The following is a 23,599-nucleotide window of genomic DNA, read 5'->3' on the forward strand; positions in this document are numbered from 1 at the left end:
GAAGATACAGTCTTCTGTGCCTAACAGGGGTGACCAAAAGGAAGGCCATCAGAACCACCACAGGGCCTTAAAATGGCTGTGGATCAAGAGCAGTGAGTCGTGGGTAACAAAACCTCCTTTACCAATTCCAACTGGGTCACCTGGGCGAGGGTGTCTGATGTTGAAAGACCAGAAACACCCGGTGACTCCAGGTAACATCACTGATGACGCATCCAGGTGCTCTAGAGGATGTGTTTTTCAACAAATAGAATATTATTCGTATACAAGAGACAACACAGCAACAAAGGGGGCACTGCCAGACATTAAGGATGGTTAGCTGTTAATGAAGCTCCAAAAGAAATATAATTCATTTTTATATTAAAGACTGTGGTGTTATTCTAACAGATTCTGTGTTACAAATTTATCTTAAATACCCACTTAATCACTCTGAGATAAACATGTTTCAGAATGCAATCGCAGTGTTAATTAAGTGTCCCTAACACTTCTTTCCATTGGTAATGTTTATTCGAATAAACTGCAAAAGGAGTATAAACTTTTCCAATGAGCTTTCCAATACAGCTTCAATATCAGGTTGAGGTGGCCAGAATAAAATAAAAGTCAATTCAACTAATTTTTCAACTCATTTAATAAAGGCACTGTTCGCCCTCTGTCAGTGGCAGGATGTACAATTCTACCACGACTATCGCTCCAGGGAAATGGGGAGATTTTTCACAAGGATGAACTTGATAATGATAGAGGAAGGAGGAGGTTTGCACATTCACAAAGTAAAGCGCACAATACGTAGCTACTAGAGTTAGGAAAGCACCTAGGCAAAATGGCTTTTAAGCTGTTGTTTCCAAACATAGCAAAGTCTCCCCTTGTTACATCTTTTTTGTTTTATACTTCTGTAACGTGAAAGCACTGAAAGGCCTTGTGGAGAAGACCTCATCTCATGTGATTACTGGTAGGGGCTGGATACGTATATTTTTCTGTGTAAAATTAAGCAGCCGTATTCCAATTTTAGAAGAAATCAAGATCTCAGACGGTATGAGCTTAGCCACTACTTGATTTTGCAAGCAGTCTCCATTACAGGTGACTGATGACCAGCGGGGAGATATTTATTGAATTTCCTAATGGGAGGCGGTTCCATTTGGTTTAAGTGATGGAGTAAGTGAGAAAGTGAGGCTATGTGGCTAAGTGGTCTGATTGCAGGACTTCACTCCTTTGAAGAATATGTCCCCTTCATTACCTTGCGTGATGTACAAAAGCTGCCTTGTTTAACAAGTTGTGATTCCTAGGGTTTCCCCCAACATCACACCATGAGGCGATGTCCTGAACTTGAAAGATATGCTAATGAGTGTGCTGAAAAGGCTACACACTGTACTTTGACACAACATATTAGAGACTTCACAGCAAGAGATGGTCATTGTGCAGGTTGAGAGAAAAGTTCCCTGAAGAAGCAAACCCCTCAGGCCAGGCAACTAATATTCTACAAATTAGGTTCTAATTATGACACAAAGAAGAAGGAGCAGGAGAGGGGTGGGGAGTGTGTTTTGGGGACCGTTTACAGTGTTGAAGCCCAGGCAACATTGCTTATTGGCTTGCGGCCTCTGTTGTATTACAAGGATAAAAGTCACAATTCATCAAAGTGAATAATAATTGGTATCTAAATACAGAACCCCTCAGGACATACTGTACCAAAACATAAAACAACAAGTCTGCTATAAATGAAGTATAAAGGATTATTTTCAGCTTTTGGCTTGTTAAGGAAAAAAAAATACTCCTTGGGTTTTTTAGAAGTATCCCTGTAGACCGAATTTTTGAGAGTTTGTGTATTCTTAAAACAATGCAGACAACTGATCTTCCCTTTTCTATTTGGTTTTAATGACAGTATGGGGTTAATGTTTAATAATCATGTACAGTATGGCTCCTGGGATTCAGTAAGGGAAATAAACTGTTTTATTCTTTTGTGATTCATTGTAATTGAATTTTTATGGAGTTAACATCCCATGTAAAACATGCACAAGTCAATTTTTACATTTGCACATTAGAGATGAGGATACATTATTGGCATATTGAGGTTTACTTTCATAAAATAAGTATCGGTGGGTTTACTCTAGGGAAAAGAAGATATGAATTGATTTCTAAATAGTTTTATTGTAAAAATGTAACCCTTGAAATCCACAAATAACAAATATCCTAAACATATGACTTTGAAATTCATTATACCATACATTCCACTATGTGTGATGGAAGATCTTGGCTGTACACATGTACCATGTTGAAACAGGGTACAATGACTGTTCTTGCTATTGGGACTGGATTCTATTCCTTCACTGAATATACCACAATCTCACTTAGGGGCAACAAATTTGTCTTAAAACAAAATTTTCTCTGACCAAAGTACTGCCTTCCCAGCAATTATGTCTAGATTATTACATAACATACTAGAAGCATCATTGACCTGAGAATCTTGTCTCAAGAAGGGCATTTCTTGAAAAAGGTTATCAGATTTGGCAACATGGATGTGTTTTAAACTCCAGCCTTTAGCACAAAGAAGTGAGAAATGGTCATATACATAAAATACCCTCCCAACTGCAATTGTTGGGGTACCCCTCTCAAGTTACTAGTTAAAGTGTCTCCCCTCAAAAATTCCCCTCAAAAATTCCACAGTTGTGATGAAGCTCTGACTCCAGAAACAGCTTTCCAAGTCCCCGATCAGCACCATGGGCCCAAACTCTGTCTGAATGACAGCAAGATAGGCCAGGATCCAAAAGGCTCAAACTGCAGAGCCAGAATCTCTTTAGCTGTGGTCAGGGCAGCCAAAGAGATCCATCTCTTTCACTGGAAGAGCCTCAGATTATAGTCATTATCTAGCAAGAATGCCAAGTGTGAATGGACAATATCTCTATCAAGGATAATGGACAAAGAAGGGCAGACCTTTTTCAAAAGCTTAATACATGATAGCACCTTAGCATACAGTTAGGAATTCAAGTAAATCATTGAGATGAGCCCATAGCTGACACAATCTGTGGTATCTTAATCGTTTTTTTAATAAAAGGGATGTGACTGCAGGTTAACATTTCTCCAAAAACAACCTCCCTCAACAGCTACTGTATGTCCTGTCAAATTATACAGATGGGGAGGACTTCGAAGCCATTTCTGCTCTCCTATCGATAAAGAAATCTGACAAAATGTCTAAGCAGTAAATACATTTTTTATTTTCTAACAAGGTTGATTTCCAATGCAATAACCTCTTTCTAAGGCTATTGCATTGGAAATCAACCTTGTTAGAAAATAAAAAACAAATTGAGAAATCTCGATTTCTTGTTCAGTAATTTTCCTAAAATTATATTTATGTATCTGCAAGGCAAATTCAGTTGTATTATCTTTAATGAAGTCTGACTGTATCACAGACTGTAGAATGTGGGACTCATCAGTTAAGCCATAGTTAAACTCAAATATCTCCAATTTAGCTTGAAACTGGCTAAAAAGCTTATTTTTTTAGTTTCATAACTTTCAAATGTCATTTGATTATGATCTTATAATGGCATAAGTTGTACATCTAGATTGTGTACTACAGGAAAAAAGGAATTGGAAGGGAAAAATCTAGTCAGCTCTGGAGTATTGATTTAGGTTAAGCTGAAAAAAAAACCTTTGAGGGGTTTAAACACTATACAGTATCTACCACATCTACATCAGATGTAGAAATTTTCAGTGTTGTAGATACTGTACCAGAGGTTGGGCACTCATTTCCTTCAGTTTTGATATGTCAAATACATGATTTATGATAGTGCTCATATCTGCAGTCGAAATAATATCAAAGCTTTCAGAAGGCACACCAGGCTGAAAACATCTCATTCAAATGTTGTAGGGATGGAAAACTGAAACAAAAGCAAGTTTTCAGATATGTCAATCTCCTAAATTCACCACTGCCTGACCCCAAAATAGAAATCTGAAAATTCTTTGCAATACAATTAAACGTCATTGCATGTTGTCCATTGCAGAATAGGAATCCGTCATTTAGTAATACTTTTAAATAAATCTCCAAACAGCTTGTTTCTGATGACAGCCCTCTTGGCACTATCTAAATGTCGTCTGTGCAGTGGATCTAAACAGGTAACACCTTTTGGTTGGAGAGTTTAGCCCACCTGTGTTTCGGGATAGATGATAAATATTAATCATAAATATGAGAAGCGAATGCAATGGGAAGGTGGAATTCATGTCTTGAAGACACAGGAAAATAACAGCCAGAAGTGAGTGGACAAAATAACAAGAGATGACGTCCTTAACCTTGCTCAGCTGAGTACCACCACCCCATTTCAAACAACACCAAGAGAAAGATTCCAAAAGGAAACATGGGAAGAGAATGAAGGAACACCTCTCTATCCCATCACATCACCTTGTCAAATCCATGACTAAAAGTCAAAACCCTCAGAAGGTTTTTCTCAGTAAGAAAAATATGGAAGAATTCAATAAATTATTGATTGCCTCAAGAACCATCAGGATCAAACAGTCTGAGAAAACCTAATGGAGAACATGGGCATGAAAGAAGAAGAAAAAAACGTATCTAAACAGGAACAGGAAGAATACAGGGGTCAGGTGCCAATGTGCTTGAAATTGTACTGTATCTGAAGAAAAACTCAGTAGGAGCTCAGTTCACATTAACTGCAGAAACACACTTGCTCAGGACAGCAATGAGCTGATGCCTCCTATGTAACCAAATTTTTTTATTTTATTTATGTTCTTTAATTTGTACTCCATCCAGTCTAGAAAGTCAGAAGTCCTTTGCCTACTGATCTGATTCAAACAGATGCAAATAAGGACCTTAAACACCACTTGATACTGCAGAGAAGACTTACACCGATGTCCCTCAGATTTCTCCTGACTCCTGCAGAGGCAACTCTGCTGGGCTGGAGCTGGACTGTAATCCATACACAGTTGCACGGATCCCTCTGTCAAGTGAATAGAGCCAGAGGGCTTTCTTTGAAAAGGAAATATCTGTGTACCGGAGAAGAGTGAAATGAAACACACTGGGCACTCTTTTTTTTACGCAGACGTCTCACTGAGCCAGATTTGGAAACCACATAGAGATGGCTTTTTTTCAGGAATCCAACGGGATCATTGCCTGCCGTTTCCCCTGACAAGCCCACTCTGCTCACATTCATTCATCATGCGTGACCTCCCTGCATGACCACTTTGCACTCCAGTTTGGCCAGCTTTGCCACGTGAGTATTCAGTATCTTTCTTTGTGCCCATTGTTTTCCTGAGCCCAGTTTCCATCCCAGGCCTCTGCCATCTCAATTTCCACCGGCTATTCATGCTGCTGGATTGACTGCTCCAACAAACAGGTCAGCCAATTCAGAAGAACCAGACAGTTCCAGCTTCTTTTTAGCTGGGGGAGAAACGGGAGAGGAGCTAAAAAGTCCTGCAAAACGTCAGCTAAAGGGAGCAATAAAAAGAAAAAAAAAGGAGAAGAACACTAACCTTGAGCCTACGTCACTATGGATTCTGAAGAACGATTTATTTTGAGGACTGAAAAACAGAGAAGTACTCTAGGCTGTATACAGTACATTGAAAGGATACGATACTCTGTAGTGGTAATAATAACATAAAGCATTTTCAGCTTTGTTCTTGAAGGATATCTCCCCAGCACAGTATGTAGAGTTTAACCCCTGAGGTTCCTTACAGATGTTTATTTTATTTTAAAAATATCATGACGTGCAGGGCACTGGCTCATACAGTAAAGGAATAAAGCTATAAAAATGTTGGTTTCATATAGATTACTGTGGTAGTCCAATGACTATTAAACATTTCCTCAAGATACCCTGCTAGATGGTATGAAGGTGTAAATAGTTATTTGTGACAAAGTGTTACCAAATATTTTGATGACACCACTGTCTACATTTTGTATTTTTTTCTCTTCACGATCACTGTGAAGGCTTAGTAGTCTTGTGCTTACAAATACTCCTACCCAGTCTGGGAGTGCCGTAACTGTGGAAGAAAGAGCAGTAGTGAGAGAGAACAGCATGCTGCACGCTGAAATGTGACAGCGAACTGAAAACGTGATTCTATTTTGCTACCTCAGAAAGATCTAGTTTTTCCAAGTGATTTCAATCTTTTTTTCTTCAAGAAGAGCGAGGGTTCTGTAGATGTTTTTATTCATGATGCCATATCTTATGGTCCTCTGCTAAACACTTCAGCTTTAAGTATCAGAAATTTCCAGGAGAATGATACCCCACAGCTACTAAAAAATAATTAGCTGCAGTTTTGTTTTCTTCTTCCTGACTAGATGCAAAAGCACTATGATGTTCAAGTTGTGGCCCATAGGGAAGAATAAGTAATTTTTCTATAAAGCTATGAATTCTGTACACCCATGTTTTCTTTATAGCCTGCTGAAAAATTTCAAGAATGGAAATGTTTAGTATGCAAAAAAAAAATGAAATAGTTACCCACACAATGTTTCTGTATTTTCTAGCCTGTTTTGCAGAATTTCATTTTTTTTTTAAAAATGTGTGCTGTCCTGCTCATTAGTTATTTTTAACTTTTACTGTTTTGGTTCTTATGTTTGTGTACAAGCAAAGTGCTATTTACAAAACGTATTGCATTTGACCCATGATTTTAAGCAGAGACTTTGAAGGAAAGCTGAACCAAGAAAGGCACCAATATGTCTCTGTGACAGTGCTTTGGAGACTGGGTTAGGTCAGTTCCCTGTTGCTCAGTGTTGTCTGTGGTGCTCAGAGCCAGCAAATACTAACCTGGAAAACATTTTACCAAACCAAACAAAGACTGTCAATGATCTGTGAGACTGTGAGACGTTGCACCTCTCACAGAAATTAGAAGCTCAGAGTGTGAAGAAATTCCACTTGCAGAGCTTAGCGGCAGCTCAACTGCACATTATTACATTGATCAATACTAAGTGACCTTACCTGCCGCCTGTCCTGGGCTCATCCAAATGAGGGCTAGTTGTTCTGCTCCTGGTGCTTGTGCAACAAGGTCTTTCTTGACAAGGAGACATTATTGCCGGTCTAATATACAACTGAATATTATACAAGAGGAATGGGGCAGAATCCCATACTGTAGCACCTGTAACCTGACGCAAAGTGTTAGTCATAGATATACAGTACATCTCGTTTTGTAACGGGTGGTGGCCACACACAATTAGCCTGTGACTTATGCAGTTGAGCCCAGCCGATCAACCCAGTTGTTACAATTGTGAATTAAAACAAATTAATGCCTACTGAGTACAATGTCATCACAACTGTTGCAAAAACCTACAGTATTTGGTTATGTGCCTAATAACTGAAACTGTTCACAATTTGTTGCATTTAGAAGTGATCAATTTCTTTGGGGATCCAGTACATTTTTGAGTAATGTAAGCTTTTTTATAGTGAGCAATACAAAGTTACCCAGAGGAAAAAAAAATGAATTTGGTAGTAAAAGGAATTATGGAGTTCTTGTGGAAAAGTGACGAAGATAGAATATATTCGTCGGGCATAATTTAAACGTCAGAAACACTAGAACTAGGAAGCAAAGCCACTGGTACACAGTGAATGTAATTGCTATTTTCCCCACGATAGAGCCTTAAGGAGTGAGCCAAGCTATTGTATTCCATTATTTTACAGCTTTCTTGGAATGCATTTATCTGCTGTATTAGGTTCTCGTATTTTCACCTGTCCTTCAAAGCACAGAATGCTGCTCGTGGACTTGCCCCTGATAAATGAAAACTCTCCGTTATTTCCTTACATTGCCCACGTGCTTCTGTCACATGCACTCTATTCATGTCTTCAGCAGACTAGCAAACAGGATTTGAAAACAGAACTGGGGACCTACTGACTACCTTCAATTCCCATTAAAAATCTCTCCATTGTAAGCAGTGCTGGTAAATATTTAGGCCAGACTACAATAGGTAATATCCCAGAAACTAATATCTAGTTGTTTTGTAAACTGGGGCCCATAAAATGATTGTATTATGTGCCATAGAGACCCAGAATAGTAAAAGTAATGCTCACATTCAAGATTCAAATTTGTATTACTGCTCTCATGGGAAAGGGTCAATGACTCATTGATCTGTTATTATAAATATTTAATCTTTCACCCAGTTAACAATGTTTGCAATTCACCTTTCTCACAACAAGCATATCAAATGAATCGAATAGGCCCTTCTGTTTAGCAGAATATGCCATTTACAGCACAGTTTTTACAGATTTAAGAATCAGCCTTTTATGTATCAATTGCTCTGGTATACAAAAGCTGTACAGCAGAATAAATCTATTCCCATTAATACATCTAAAGTTATGACTCTGCTCTTCAGCTGCAGGGCAGCTCCAATATGTTACATATCTTCATGGCCTGATGGAATAAAAGCAGAACTGAAGCACATTACTAAAACATGATTACATCGTGCTCTACATATCATGTGTATCTTTCCAGTCCACGTATGCTGCAGAATACAAAATCACTGTAGATGCCACTCAAGAGGCTGTGTCCTTTGATTGAGAGAGAAATGTGTTATACTGTAGCTCTTAGAACCTCGAATCGGAAAGACCCTCTGTTGGCTAGACTTTTCTACAGAAATGAAAACAAGAAACACATTAATCTCGTATGTGGCATATTGGGGCATTCTAGGGAGCACTTTGCTACTCAAACATACGTTTTTAGAAGAGCCCTCCTAAAGAGCTGATTGTAAATAGTAGGTGTTTCTCATCCCTCTAGGCGAAACACGTTAAAATCCCAGAGAGCATGTTAAATAATAGCTCTCTTCACAGTCTGGTGTACAGCGACATTTAATCCTGATGTGTAAAGAATCAGTACCTTACATAGCTCAACAAAAGAGATTGTATAAAAAACTAAACCGTACTCTACTTTTAGATCTGATTTTTAGGCTTTTTTTAGTCTATCACACATTGTATGTTTGGGTTTCAATGTTTTTGACATACTAAATTGGTACAAGTCTCTTTCCATTAAAATGACAGCTTGTAACCAAAGGGATACAATTCCCAGACTTCAGCTTGGGCCTCTCTCAAAATTGCACATAACACCTCACAGAATAAGACTCAGGGTTTTGAAACAGTACAGAAAAGAAAGATGAGTGCTGATTTTTAGACAGTCAGGGAACAGCTGCACCATAACAGAAAGTGTGAGATTTAAGAAGCATAAGGAAAACGGGAGGTTGGCATAATTCCTAAAACTGTTAAATAGGCTTCAGTTATTTAAATGCAAAATAACATATTAAATGTATCTAATATGGAACAGTAGTGTCCAAAACCTCCAAATAAAAGACACGAGTGATTTAAGAAAACTACTAGTGCCTAGTTGCAATAATGACACCATACGGACCTGATTTGCAAGTGTAGCACTTGATCCTTTAATAACAATATTTTTCATTTATACGTTGGCTTTTCATTCCAAAGTACTTTAATGGTAGGAGGAGACTTACTTTATCACCATTAGGTGCAGTAATTATATGACCATAATTCTGTGATCAAGAGGGCAGCCTCTTTGAATTTTTTTATAAATGTAATTCCCAAACTGGATTGCCCTCCTATTAATATAATCCTCAATATATTTACTAGGTACTTTATGAGATAATGGGATTGTTAGCACTCTAGAGAACATATGCACCAAGCTCTTAGCCTTTTAATAAGAGGGAATATGGAACGGTGTGGAAATAACACTTTGAAATTACAGTTTGTGTTAATGCAAATGTTATAAACTCAGCGTAGAGAGATAAAAATACCTGTTCTCATTGAATTCATTCATACGGTGAAAGAAAAGTCTTTTTTTTTAACTAGAGGTCCAATAGAAAGTATGCACTCCTTTGACAAGGCAAATGCACACGGGATATTGCCACATCTGACATGAACGCTTTTTGAAACTGACAGATATCACATAAAAGATGGGATTCTTGGCAATTATATGTTCATTTCTAGAAGAGATCATCTGCTTTTGCTACATTGTCAGTCTATATTATGTTTTTAGTCCTACAAGCATGCCCAGAGAATTGTTATATTTGTATTAAATTACGTACCTGTTTTTATTGAATGATGTGTGTGAACATTGCTCAGACTATGTGTTTCTGAATGTGTTTATGACGATGTGTTTGTTCGAAATGTAATGGTGTCGGCAGTTATAAGAACCTAACGATATTGTTTTCCCATGATTAAAAAATGCAGTAGATCTAAATACTCATTACAACTGGCTCTTTCCAGAACACCTCACATTATCAGGCAAACAGTATTTTTATAAGCATTTGCAGCAGCTTTCATAAAATTTTCATTTAAATTCTCCTTTAACCTATTCCTGAAATCAGCAACAGCACTGATACGACTGGGAATGTGGTGAATCTTGTTTTGCAATGAACGTGTTGTTGAAAAGTCCCACCTCCTTTTAAGTGTTATCTGTCCTTCAAAAAGTGTTCAAAGGGTCACAAGTGTCAGTGTCCTCAATGCATACCTTGTTAATGTTCACGACATGCTACGGAGTAGGAATGATTATCATCATCTAGTTCTTTAAAAACATAATAATTTGTTAATGCACATTCCTTTCATATGAAAACAAAGCATATGCATTTAATAATAGAAACCTCTGAGTCCTTAATCTTCCTTAAAAAAACATCCCAGCCCTCATAAATACTTTAAATGTGCATGACCTACATATAAGACTACTATATAGCCATAACTGTAACAGCTGACTGATAGTAATGACTGTGTTCACATATTGTACATACACTTACGCACACTTTGTCATATAGTAGAAGACTGCATGTCAGGCCTGTACCTTTGTCTTTAAATTAATTACTTTAATGATGTATACACAATAGAGTTCTAACTCTGATTAAACTCTCATAGTCGGTAGGTTTTCTTACATGCCTTGAAGTGCTTATTGTAGTTATACTACTAATTCTTCTTAGAGTTTTAGCTTTTTCTAGCTGTCACTACCATCTAATTATCCAAAGCCATAATTAAAGTAAAAACTGCAGTACTCCTTTCTAGACTTACATTGTATCATGTGAAATGTATTTAAATTGACCATATTTCCACTTTCTGTATTTACAATAACTGATGCCTGTGCAGGAACAAGGACCTACGTAAGATTTCCCAGGAACTTTATTAACTTATTTAGTAGTATTGTGGAACTAATGGGAATCAAGTTCAAGTTTGAAAACATCAAACAGAAAATATCAAAATCATACCAGTTTTGTGATTCCTGTTAATTTAATTGCCAGTCACCACAACTAAAACTGTGGTTTAAATAGAAAAAAGTCCAGTAATATATATACAGTACATAATAAAAATATATCACGCCGTACATAATTTAAGGGTTTTACAGTTACTGTTTCTAATGCTTCATCACCCTCCCTAGAGGATAACTAGAAAATACATGATGGCACTTTGTTTAGTATGCATAACTTCCAGTATGTAGAATTGTTAGTAAGCAGAGCAACCTCAAAGCTGGAAAGCATCGGAACTTAAACTTGATCACTTGCAACATCAAGAATGCACTTGTTATTATTTTCTCCTTTGAAGCCCTGGGGCTCTCACCTAAGAGGGCATGTATTAGTAGATTTGCATGTGCTGTTTTGGCCTTTTTTTGTAAGAGCTAAATTTACTTGACATTTCTAGACATTGGTATGTACTGTACATGGGTGTAGCACAGTTTATGCACCTATCACTGCTTTTCTTTAGATAATGTTCCAAGTCTAATAAGATGTTCCCTTTTTAAGATGCTTTTGTTTTAGTGCTGCTAAATAAATGTAAAGATCTCCCAATGGTGTGCCTTTTACGTTTGCTGTAATATACTGTGTGCACCGTGATGTCAAGTCTACAGCTGGGAAAAATTGAAGGAATAAATCTCACCACTTGCCAATCCTGTTCCGACAGGCTAAAAACTAAATATTTTAGTCATGAACTGCAAATACAACAAGCGCACCATATTCAAGTATTGAAAATCCTCAAAGGCACTGAAAGTCAGTTCTTGAACTAGGAAGGGAATTCAGAGTTGGAAATGGTCATTGAATGGCACAGTTAGGTAAAGCTACAAGCTGCTCCTTGATACTGTAGGTAGCAACAAAATAAGATAATCCGTAATAGTAATAGGTTTATTCCATGCTGAAAAGAGAAGAAAGAAAAAACACAACGTTTTCGGCCGTGGAGCCTTCTTCAGACCTGGAATAAATTACTTATTACTTGTTCCTTTGCAGCCTACGCATGCTGACGCAGCTCCCCACCTGAACTATAATCTGCAATAGTTACAGCTAAGGTTAGTTTAGAAATGTACCTTGTTATTTTCAAAACATTAAAGCTCAGTACTGTTTGCTAAAGGTAAAAAAACTACAGGTAAATAAACAAATAATAGGTTTATTCCATGCTGAAAAGAGTTACAGTTAAATAAAGGTAACTTGCTACCATAAAGCTGATGGGAAAAGTACTTACTGTAGCCTCGCTACTCACTGGGTAAAGTGTGTTTTATGCAGCACTGTACAGTACATGGAGTTATGAGAGTCTGAAACAAGCTGCCAAGTTATGTGTTTGAAACCAATACCCTGGCTTCGAGAAAGGGCTGGATAAGATGCTTTGATCAATTAGTAACTAACAAAGTAATTGAACTGACTGGCCTCCTCTTATTCCTAAGCTTTTCTTGTGTTCTTATGATAAGTACAGTAGACCCAAGTTTTCATATGACCCTGCTGTAAGACAAAAGAACTGTCTAGCATTTTGTAAACCTTCATGATGATAAATGAAAAAAAATAGTATTGCATTCTTAGTCAATGTTTGACAGCTTTCTCATAAATAATTTAAGTAACTTTTTTTTCTGCGAGTACATACTGTACAGCTATAGAGCCGGGAAACTGGATGACTCGCATAACAAGAGCTATGAAAGGAAATGTCTGCACACATCCAAAGCTGTATGTACTGTAGAAAAGAAAAGCAACACTCACATTTAATGGATTTAGTCAGATATTCTATACACATAGATGTCAAACAAAGTAAAAATACTAACCAAAATACAGATCGCAGAATCATGATACATTTTGAGTATTAATCAATGACATTTTCACAGTGAACAGATAAAGTTAACATTGGGCATGACCTCCATAAAATGCTTTGTGCAGACACAACCAACTTGCAAATCGCAGTTGTTTCCTGTTGATAGTTTTGGCAAGTCGGTTTGATTGGTGTTCTATTGGACTCAGGTCAGAAGGAAAAGCAGACCATGCAGATTTTTTCTGAGGCTGCAATTTATTTCGTTTGTGCCATTGAAATCCTTGCAATGTGTGGACTTGTATTCTTTTTTTATGGTAAACTGACACGTGACTCGTAGGAAGAGAAAGTGTTGGCTCATGAACATTTGAGCCAGAACATGATTTATTATTATGGACATGCAGGAAGCCCTCAGACTGTAGCAAAGGGATTCTTGTTTTAAGGAGGAATCACGTTGTCAAATTTCCATGACCCTACCAGTTGACACGAGTAATGCAACAGTCAGAATAATACTTCACCGCAACGTGGCCACACCCACTCCCTTCTTTCAGATCTGTCAAGGGCAGAATGGCATTCAAAAGTGAATAAAACACTCCACCACTTTCTTCACGATCATATCCGATTTTTTTACTGACCCACAGAAGATTGCAATTTTGTGTCTCATCTGTCAACACATTGCCCCTGAACATCCTCTCAGCATGCAGATAGGTTTCTGCTAAGGTGCAGGTTATTTGTTCCTGGAATGTCTTGTGTTGAAGCTGCTCCAGTCTGAACTAGTCTGATTATGATGATGGAGCAGACAGATGTTTTGCTGCTATGCTGATGGAGTGGCCCTCCACCTCTAAGGAAGAGCCCTGCCCTTCAGAACACTAGTTTCCTGGTTTCGCTGGTCTTGTGAGCAGAGCGTCTCATTCTCTCACAAACGGGTTGCCTTCAATCATGTCAATAGCAACCTGGCAATCTTCATTATTCAAGTTGTATCTTCCACTGATATACAGATGATGAAAAATCATTTTGTCAATTTTACCTCTAAACATTGCGCACCTCATTATTTTTAATGAAATCACGTTGAACTCAGTGTTTTGTTTTTCCTAAAAAAGAATCAAGACCTTTCGGTGTAAAACAGTGTCTTTGTGCATTGCCATTTGTTGTTATAATGCTAAGGGGAAAAATAAGTAAAATATGATCATTGACCGTGCTGAAAAGAGGAAAAAAGAAATACAACGTTTTGGCTGTGGAGCCTTCTTCGGGTGACAACTTTCTTTTCTTCTCTTTTCAGCAGGAATAAACCTTTACTTGTTCCTCTGCAGCCTAATCATGCTGACCCAGCTTCTTCTACTTGAAGATATTGTATTGTTACATAGATTTCTTTTTGTTCATAAGGGGTTGAATTGCAGTAATGAATTTAGCAAGGTCTTTGCCATCATTAGGCAGAAAGCATACTTTCTGTGTTGCATGTGTTGTACTGTAGAAAATGTAGTTCTTACGAGCCTAAAATAAATTAAAATATCCTTCTCCTCTGCATCACAATACAAAGTTCCTGAATTTGACACAGGTGTGTCAGAAGAAGAACTGAGTGTGTATGAGTTATGGCATTGTGGAATGGCTGTTCCTTGTCAGGTGCATTGCAGTCATGAAGCCATGATCCATCAACACCTATTTTTCCATCCGCTGGTGGGTTTCAACAAATGTTCCAGTTCCAGGGACAGCTACAAGACTGCCCTCAATGCAGCTGTCAAAGCACACTTTGCCATTGAGAAATGAGCTGGTTTACCCAAAGACCAGGCACAGCTTCCTGCGATTGTGGCTGAGCATTTAATTGTGCGACCTACAACAATTACCAACCCTGGCCTGTATTGTCTTTTTTATTTTATACTGTAGCCGTGTGATTACAGGATCTTTCCTTATATACTCTTCTTGTTTGCTGACTAAAAGTATGTGGTGATGGCCACAAGTCATTATTTGCCTATTCTTGAGAAGGTGTTGTATTATTTTTTGTTTCTTTGCTTATATTAAGTAATTAATTTGAATAGACATTGTTTTTCCTAGCATATGTATACATTTCCTATCATTCTCTTTTTTGTTGTAGCTGCAGTAGGATAATGGCTGGTTTCCTCAATTCTTTATCTCTTATGTCTAACTGGGGCAGAGAGCTATTGAGGTGTGAAATCAACCTTACAGAATAAGAATGTGCGAAGTAGCAGTTGTGCAACATTTGAGAATTGATCCCCTTGATAAAAACGTCTTCAGTTGCAAAGCATAATAAAAGTTACATCCCGATAAGGGAAAAAAAAAAGGGAGCACGATATATTTCATAATCATACAGGTTAAAGCTCTGGGCCTTGAGGAATGTGAAATAAAGCATTGTTTGTATTTATTTAGAAGGACAGGGTCCCAAAGTCCCTCCTCTGTTTTAGAAGTTGTGTTTTATAACTTTAATGTTTCCTTTTAACCGCTGGTTTTTTCTGAAGCACTCCATCACTGCACAACAGAATGAGATCCCTTGGCTACAGTCATATGGAGCGTGACCTTGTCACCACAGTCTCTTCTCTCCTTACTCTGGCGGGGGATGTTTTAAGTTCTGCCTCAGGCCAAAATCACTGCAGCTGCTCAGCCTGCTCACCAAACCAGGACAGTAGGACTCGGTTGCTCTCTACAGCAGGCGCACGTTGTTCATCAGGAGGTAACAAAAGAAACACACCAGGGTTAAAGGCCTATAGGTCAGTGAGCGGTTATTCATTTTTACAAAATATTTTCGCCCAGGAAAAGGGTTTTAAAATATATTTTAAATAGTTTCTATTTTCATGGTTGCAAACATCAGTTTCGAAGTTACTTGGTAATCAAGATGTAGGCAATAGCTGAGCTTCCACTTTTTAAAAAAATGCGGAGCCCTCTGCCTCTGTTGTCAGAGACTGTCTATTCATCCAGGACCAGGGAGCTGCCCATAATCGGAATGGTCAAGACAACCCAGATCCTATCCTGGAAGGAGGGTCTGCGTTCCTGGATGAGACATACTGTAGGGTTCACACACACCCAGGGCCAATTTAGGGACCTCTTAGATTAACCTCTCAAAATGTCTTTGGAAAATGGTATGAAACTGGAACAAGCAGAGGAAACAGACATGCAAAACATGCAAACTCCACACAGAAGGCATCACATGCTAGAAGCGAAGGCAGGACTTGAGAGCTGTAAGGTAGCAGTGCTTACTGACAAATCACCACACTGCCTGCATGTATTACTGCAATTTATACTTATTCAGGTTAATTTAGGTTGCCCTAGCAAGTAAGCAGCATCCCCAGAAATTGAACCCACATCCCCAGTGCTGCAAGGCAGCAATGCTAACCACTGAGCAACTATGCCACCCCGGATTAGTTTGTTCTCTTTAATGTCTTTTTCTGTATTGCCCAATTAGCACAGACTACCAAGCCATAAGGCATCCCCCCTGCTTATGATTTATATTGTATATTTCTGATTTCCATACCAAATGCAGTCTGTAATTTTTCTTTTAGGTTTTTGTAAAGTCTGTAGTCACAAAAATAACTCATCTATTGTTCTTTCCACATTATGGTATTATTTATGATTTTTGCAAATGACCTAATCTCGTATCTCTTTGTTAATACCAGAAAATACTTGGACTCACTTTGTTTTCAAAATATATGCCCTCTTTTTTCATCAGCATTGTTCACTGCTATTACAACAGTAAACAGACTGTTTAAACATGCTTAAATAGCTTATGAGATAATAGGGGATTAATAATAGAAGACAATAAAGATATAGTAAACATGCTCACTTTCTCTCAGGTTTTTACAATGGGAGATATCAATAACGTGCCCTGTGTAATAAAATGAGCTCCTTCTGCATTGAGGAATTTTAACATTAGTGACACTGAGATTCTACAGGGGACAGGACAACTAAAAACTAATAAATCACCAGGCCCTGATGATATTTTCTCTGTCATACCCAAGGAAATGAGGGATGTTATTCATAGAGCCCTAGTATATTTTAATTCTGACTTGGAATGAGAGCAGTGCCTTCAGATTTGGGAATTGCAGATGTAATACCAATTCATAAAAAGGACTGATTCTGAAAACTATATCAACTACATAGCAGCCTTAGAATGGAAGTCGTACAGTAGTTCTGTTACTGGTAAAGGTATGAAAATAACCATGCTAACGTAGAAGAACACTTATACATTATGAAAGAAATGACAGCCAGTATGGATTTAGAAAGGGAATGTTTAACTTCCTTAACAAATGTGCAATAATTATTTGAATGAGCAACAAGGACAATTGATGATTTAATAGAGAATTTATGAGGTGGTATGTTAAGATGGAAAAGGTTGTTTCTCACAATAAAAGCCAGAGGAGTCCAAGGTACTATCTACACATGGACCAGCAACTAGCAAACTAGAAAAAAGTGCAAATTGTTGAGTGTGAATCAAAGGAAATGATGCTAAAGATCGACAAGACTTTACTTAACACTATATGAAGTTATGGAGAGCTTACCATAAAAAGCGTGTGATAATGAGTTCAAAGAAGAATAACAAGAATAATAGTCGCAGGGGCTGGTCATACAGTGGATGGATAGATCAAGGGAGCAACATATCTTCAATAAATCTAGATCTAATGCTAGTATTCCGTGAGCCTATAGAAAAAGCCAGCCCAGGAGACTCTTCCAGCCTCAGAAGTGAAACAGCCGCGTGGGGTCACAAGTGGACACTAAACATGGGGTGATTTAGAGGGGAGAATAAGAAGGGCACCTCTTCACGAAGGTCTGCGGACAGGCTTCTCAGGCAGGCAGCTGAGGCCTGAAGTTGGACGCTTTTAAGAAACAGTTGGACCGAACCGCCTCCTCCCGGTAGCATCTTACGCAGCTAACTATTCGGGGTTTTCAGCAGCTATTTACAAGTTTATTCTGACAGACCATCGTGTAACAAATATTGAGTCCTTACAGTAGCGCTAAATAATGAAGAGGACTGGCAACATCCCACTTGCCATGTTTGTCTCCTTTCAGAGCTTCTCTCTCTCTCTCTGGAGAGTTCCGTTTAAGACAAAGACTTCAAAACAGCTTTTTTTTTTTTGCCCCTGTAGAAATGGCGAAGATCTGTTTAACGTCCTTTGCAGTCAGACTATCACCACTCTGCTTCTGTGAGTCACCGCCTATCTCTGAAGTGGACAAGGCCACAATCAACACGACAGCTCTCCTGCATCTGCTGAGGGTTTCCCTTCAATATCGGCACTCTGATTACTTCAGTTCTTTTCAGCGGCCCATCAAGCGCTAGCCTTTTGCATGTATTACTGAGTACTGTAGGTCAATGGGTGCAGTTCACTTACATGCATTACAGACTAGGGAGAAGTGGTCCATTTCTAATGGGTGTTTTTCATCAGTGGCCCTGCTAAAAATGATGATGACGAAGATGACAAAGCAGAGAAATGTGCAACTGTGGGGGAGAGAGGGCTCAAGGTTGCCACCTGGGTAGGGTTTTAATATTTCTGGATATTTTGTACAGTTTATTTGCAATAAAAAAAATATCACCCCCAAAAAAGAAAACAGTAGTTATGACCAGGTCAAGCCCAGTTAATTATTTAAAATTGTCAACCAACAATCAGAATGAAATAATTTTGTTTCATTCAAGTTGGAGCATGGACTAGAGGAAGAGCACATTTTGCTTATTCTTATGATTTATTCAAAATAATTATGATGAGAACAACTAAATATCTGTATGTTATACCTATGAGTTTGTTTATTTGCTTTTCTCACAGTACACTTAACCCTAAGAAGCAATAAAGCATACAGGTCTTCCACAAGATATTTATTACTGCAAATTTGCAATAATCTAAAGGGTAATTTAACTCAGAATAGAACTGAAATTAATTTCCATGTAATTCAGTTTTACTGAGAAGGCCAGTTAAACTACATAGATATTTGATCATAAATGGAGGTCCTGTAACAACCTTGTGATTGTGTGTGAAAGATTGTAAGGCACGAGGATATGAGCACAAGCATTCTCTCTTGGCAGGATTTGTGCTTGGAGTTCAGTCTTTATTACAAAGAGAAGATCACGATAGGGTCATAGCAGTTCCCAGAGCATCTCATTTTATTTCTGTTCAGTGTTTGTTCTGGACAGATGGCTCGCACGGTTGATGGGCTTGTTGTTTACACTGATTTGTGTCAGATTATTACAAACTGCTTCATGCAGCAACTTAATGGTGCTAAACAGATGAAAAGCTTTAACGAATGCTGACAATTTGCCACAAAATATAGGATGCTTTGTTTTTATTTTTAGAGAATATTTTCTAGTTTCTTAAAATAATTTCACCACATTGAAATAGAAAAATGGTAACTATGTCTCTGTGTAGATATATATACAGTATAATAGCATTACGCTCACCTCAGTGGGGAGGATAGCAGAGTGATGAAGCCAATTCAGAGAGGGGGATTATTAGGAGACCATGTTTGGTAAAGTCCAGGGAGAACTTTGGCCAGGACACCGGGGTAACACCCCTACTCTTTTCAAGCCCTGGGATTTTTAATGACTACAGCAAGTTGGGACCTCGTTTTTATTATTGAATTGAGATCTACTGTATCTGCATTTAAAGCGTTTAAATCTGAAGCTCTGTACAAAGAGCAAGTGCTGTACAGTAGGTGACCTACTGAAGCCGAGAAAAACATTACCTGAGATTTTTTAAAAAGATTGGCTTGTGCTAGCCTTGGTTGGTGCGGAAACAGGAGAGGGGGAAAAGGCCTAAAAAAAAACTGACACTTATATTCCATTGTGCTGTTTCCCATTCCCTTGACTTTCAGATGGAGAGAACAACAGCGTTACTGATATCACTGTAATAGTCATTTAAATTTCAAATGTTCCCATGTGATGTCGACACACAACGCTTTTCAAAGCCCATTGATGTTTCCAGGCCCTTATTAAAGCCTTCCATGGTTAAAGGTGGGCTCTTGCAGCTGCAAGGCGCTCTGTGCCAGGGGCCCCTTCCTTCCAAGCCCTGCTCAATGCCATGAAACGGGTCATTGAGCAGCTAAATGGAATCATTATGATAAATAATTAAAAGAATGGCGCACAAGATTCCAAACTTTTGCTCTCTCCTCGCTCTGCCCTCATTCGTGTTTTCACAGGCTTTTGCTTGATGGCAGCTGCCTGAGGCGCTATAACTATCACCTCTTTCACTGAAATGCAAATTGCATCCTTACCAGCTAATTAAACTACATTATCTATAGTCCTTGGATTTATTAAAATTCTAGCAGCGTTTCAGAATTCTGTGGGAAGCGAAATTGGTTTCAGGTTAGGTTTTTGATTTTTTTCCAGGAGGTGTTAAATGTGTTTGTGAATGCAGCACGGCAATGGAACTGGGAACACTGAAGTGGTCATTAAACACGAACAAAGGAGGCAGTGGAAAGCCCACTTGTCCCTTATTATAGTTGTGTGGATGTATAAATATACAGAACAAGCAGTACGTGTGTGTATACATACATACAGGCATGCTACCTTCACAGAAAATTAGGAAAAAGCCCTAACAGTCAACCTCCAGAGATTACAGTTGCAATAATTTGCTCCGTTGATTGGACTGGATATTCACAGGTGTCCATAAAGATATGGGACCACTAGATGGTAATAGTTGGTGACTCAGCTCTATCTGAGATGTGGGCAGCATTTCAGTTGCTTCTCGGGGGGAATTATATTCATAAACCACTGCCTCTAAACCTCTGAGACTCTCTGGATTAGCCAGTTATGATGTTGCCTTCAGGAATGCACCAGTGACATCTGCACCAGTAGTGTCTCTTGTGAGGTCATTTACATCAGTCTTCTTCCCGATAACACGGTATACTGGGGAAAAGACCTCCCCTACTACTGCTTTACAATCCCTAGTAGTACTGGGAGATACATTATATAGGATATACAATATCATCTTCTAGAGCTAAGCCAATCCCACTGATCTGAACAGTAATGGTTACTGAAATCCATAGCAGAGCATGTATAGACACAGACATGCATTCATTAACACCAGCTTCAGTTATCCTAGAAACTACTTAACATAGTAGTATGTCTTTGGACAGTGGGAGGAAACTGGGGCTTTTCTTTGGGGAAACCCGAGCAAACGCAGGGAGAACATACAAACCATGTATACACGTGTGCACATATATATATATATCTGTTATACAGTACATAAAAAGGGATGATCTGAGTTTTATTAACTGAAAATAAATTATTCTGAATGTCTTTAATATTAGAAACAACATATCTGTTGTGTATACATAAAACACTAAATAACGTGCTATATTATAAGCAAACAGTTGATTAAGGCGTATCAGTTTTGTTTGTGGTTTTCTTTCCTTGCGACTTACAGTAGCATGAACACAGATTAGTATTGTTAAAGGATGGAGTCTCTTCAGTTTGGAAAAAAATATATGAAGCTAATACACTTTCTTAAACGTGTGCAGGACGTCATATAGCCGAGATCAAGGTATATTTAAATTTCAATGTAACAGTTGTATCCATAACAGAATCCTATGTGCATCTAAAAATAATTGTTGGTTTGAGCAAGATACTCCATAAAAATTCATGATATGCAATTCATGATTCATGAGGATGATTCTTTCACTCATTTATTTACTTACTCATTTGTTCATTAATTCATATATATTTGATTAATAATAATATTTGTAGCACAAATCATATTGACAAAAAGAGCTGCCTTCAACATACAGTAGTTCATTATAATTTCTTTAAAAAAGGAACATCAGCACTCATTTTCAACTGTACAATGCTACCAGTACAGTTAAGCTGTATCTTTTTTTCTTTAAAGTCTGTGTGCTTTGCATTAAAAAAATCCCAGCTGATTCTTTGAAACTGTTTAGAATGTACAGCAATGCTTTTATAACCAACATCCAGTTTCTCCATTATCATGGTCCTCTACTAAAACTTTAATAATGTATGCCAGAACGATTGAGGGAAAAAAATGATGCAAAACATGTTTTTTCTCTTTATTTAATTAGGGTCATGAATGCTTCTTCTCTCTGTGTAAGTTCGTTATCATGACACTATCTGTCACAACTCACTATAACACTGTTGATCTCTTTTATTTCTGTGTTTTATATACAGTACGTATATAGTTGGATGAGCTTGCTGACCCCATGAGTCCAGGCACAGCTGTCCATAGACACTCTCTGGAAGCAGAAACTAATCAGCTAATAGTATTCATTCAAGTCCACATGTTAAATTATTTTACTGGCGTGCAAACTTATAGTGTGCATAATTAAAACTGACATTTTATATTTTGACATTTATGATATTCTACCAGAAATATTGCTGAGAGCAAAATTTGCTTGTGGACCTTCCTGAAAGGACAAAATAATAGTTAATAATCGAAATATTTCCTCTGCCCCACATCCTTCGGGAAAAGTACCTCGTTTAGCGAAAGTTCTGAATTTACATTTTTCTACACTGCCTCTTGTCCAGGTTTTCCTTGTTTCTTCCTCGAAAACAGATAGGAGAATAAATTGAGAATAAATGCCATTAACACTTTTTACATTATTTCCCCCCTGTAATTAATTGTACCCGTTGTACTTGTCTGTGATGAAAGGTTGATTTCCGGGGGAGGTCTGCTGGTTGTATTCATGGCTGACTGGTTCCACAGCTACCAGAATAGGGTTGGTACTGTAACTTCTGAAGGGCCTCTTGCGCGTATCCCAGATACACGGTATACTGTCGTAGGAAATTGAATCTGGTGGGAAGAGATGATGACAATGGAGTTGTACTTTCATTCTGGGAACAGGAGATAATTGAAGAATGGGTGTCTGTCTTGTGTCTGTAGAAAAGGCCAGGGAAGCCATGAAGAGAGGGCCACGAGACAGACCAGGCAAGGAAACGGCTTGTTCCTGTTGGACAATTTAACCTGAACTCGCAGAGGTGAGTAGAGAAATTGGCTTTGTGCTATAATCCTCTATAAGCCATGTTGCATTGGTCCGTCTGGCAGCATAAGACTTAAGCTATACTGTGCTTAGGTCCTGACGCTTTTTAATAGGTTCTTGTCTGTCGCCAAAACAAACTGGGGCAAACCAGCAGACAGTAGGTAATGCAATGAAGAATCTAATTGTCAGGAACTCACAGGATTATAGGCAACATCAACAACAATAGTACATTAAGTAGGTGATTTTACACAAAACGTGTCAGATAGATGCTAGGAGATGGATCAGAACGAGGTTTGCTAATTTGGTTGTGCCACTGTAAACTCTCTCTCACTAACAAGCCTTTTTACTTTAACCACTGGATCACATAACTTCTCAGGGGTAATAGGTACACATATTAAAAACTCCAGCACAAAGGCAGCACTGACATTTTTAACAGTTGACCGAAATATACGTTTTGTATCCTTTTTAACAACTAACCATCAAAAGGGTCGAGTTCTCACACAAAGTCATGTTTGAATGATTTTGCATTGATGTGTCTACATAATGTATGGTCCAAAAAATAGAGATGGGGAATTTGCACGTATAATTCTTCTGGAATTACTGGCAATTATTGAGGGGTTACTAATTAACAAAGCAATTTTCTTCAAGTTAATTAGCTTGATAAATATGCAGTCTTAAAGCATATGTGATGTACAGTCTTGCTTAACTATGGCAAA

At 38.1% G+C, this 23,599-nt stretch overlaps 1 protein-coding gene and 1 long non-coding RNA gene across 5 annotated transcripts in view; one reads left to right on the forward strand and one right to left on the reverse strand.

Annotated features, from left to right (window-relative positions):
* LOC107078922 (uncharacterized) overlaps positions 1–23,599 on the reverse strand; it is a 121,475-nt gene that overhangs the window by 70,631 nt on the left and 27,245 nt on the right. The gene's annotated exons all lie outside the window — the stretch shown is intronic.
* elfn1a (extracellular leucine-rich repeat and fibronectin type III domain containing 1a) overlaps positions 1–23,599 on the forward strand; it is a 163,557-nt gene that overhangs the window by 62,383 nt on the left and 77,575 nt on the right. For all 4 annotated transcript variants that reach the window (XM_015359748.2, XM_015359750.2, XM_015359753.2 and 1 more), the window contains exon 2: positions 22,787–22,881. The gene's annotated coding sequence lies outside the window, so the exon portion shown is untranslated. The remainder of the gene's footprint in view (positions 1–22,786; positions 22,882–23,599) is intronic.

This window comes from Lepisosteus oculatus, chromosome 19 (genome assembly GCF_040954835.1).
Source record: "Lepisosteus oculatus isolate fLepOcu1 chromosome 19, fLepOcu1.hap2, whole genome shotgun sequence".
Lineage (NCBI taxonomy): Eukaryota > Metazoa > Chordata > Actinopteri > Semionotiformes > Lepisosteidae > Lepisosteus > Lepisosteus oculatus.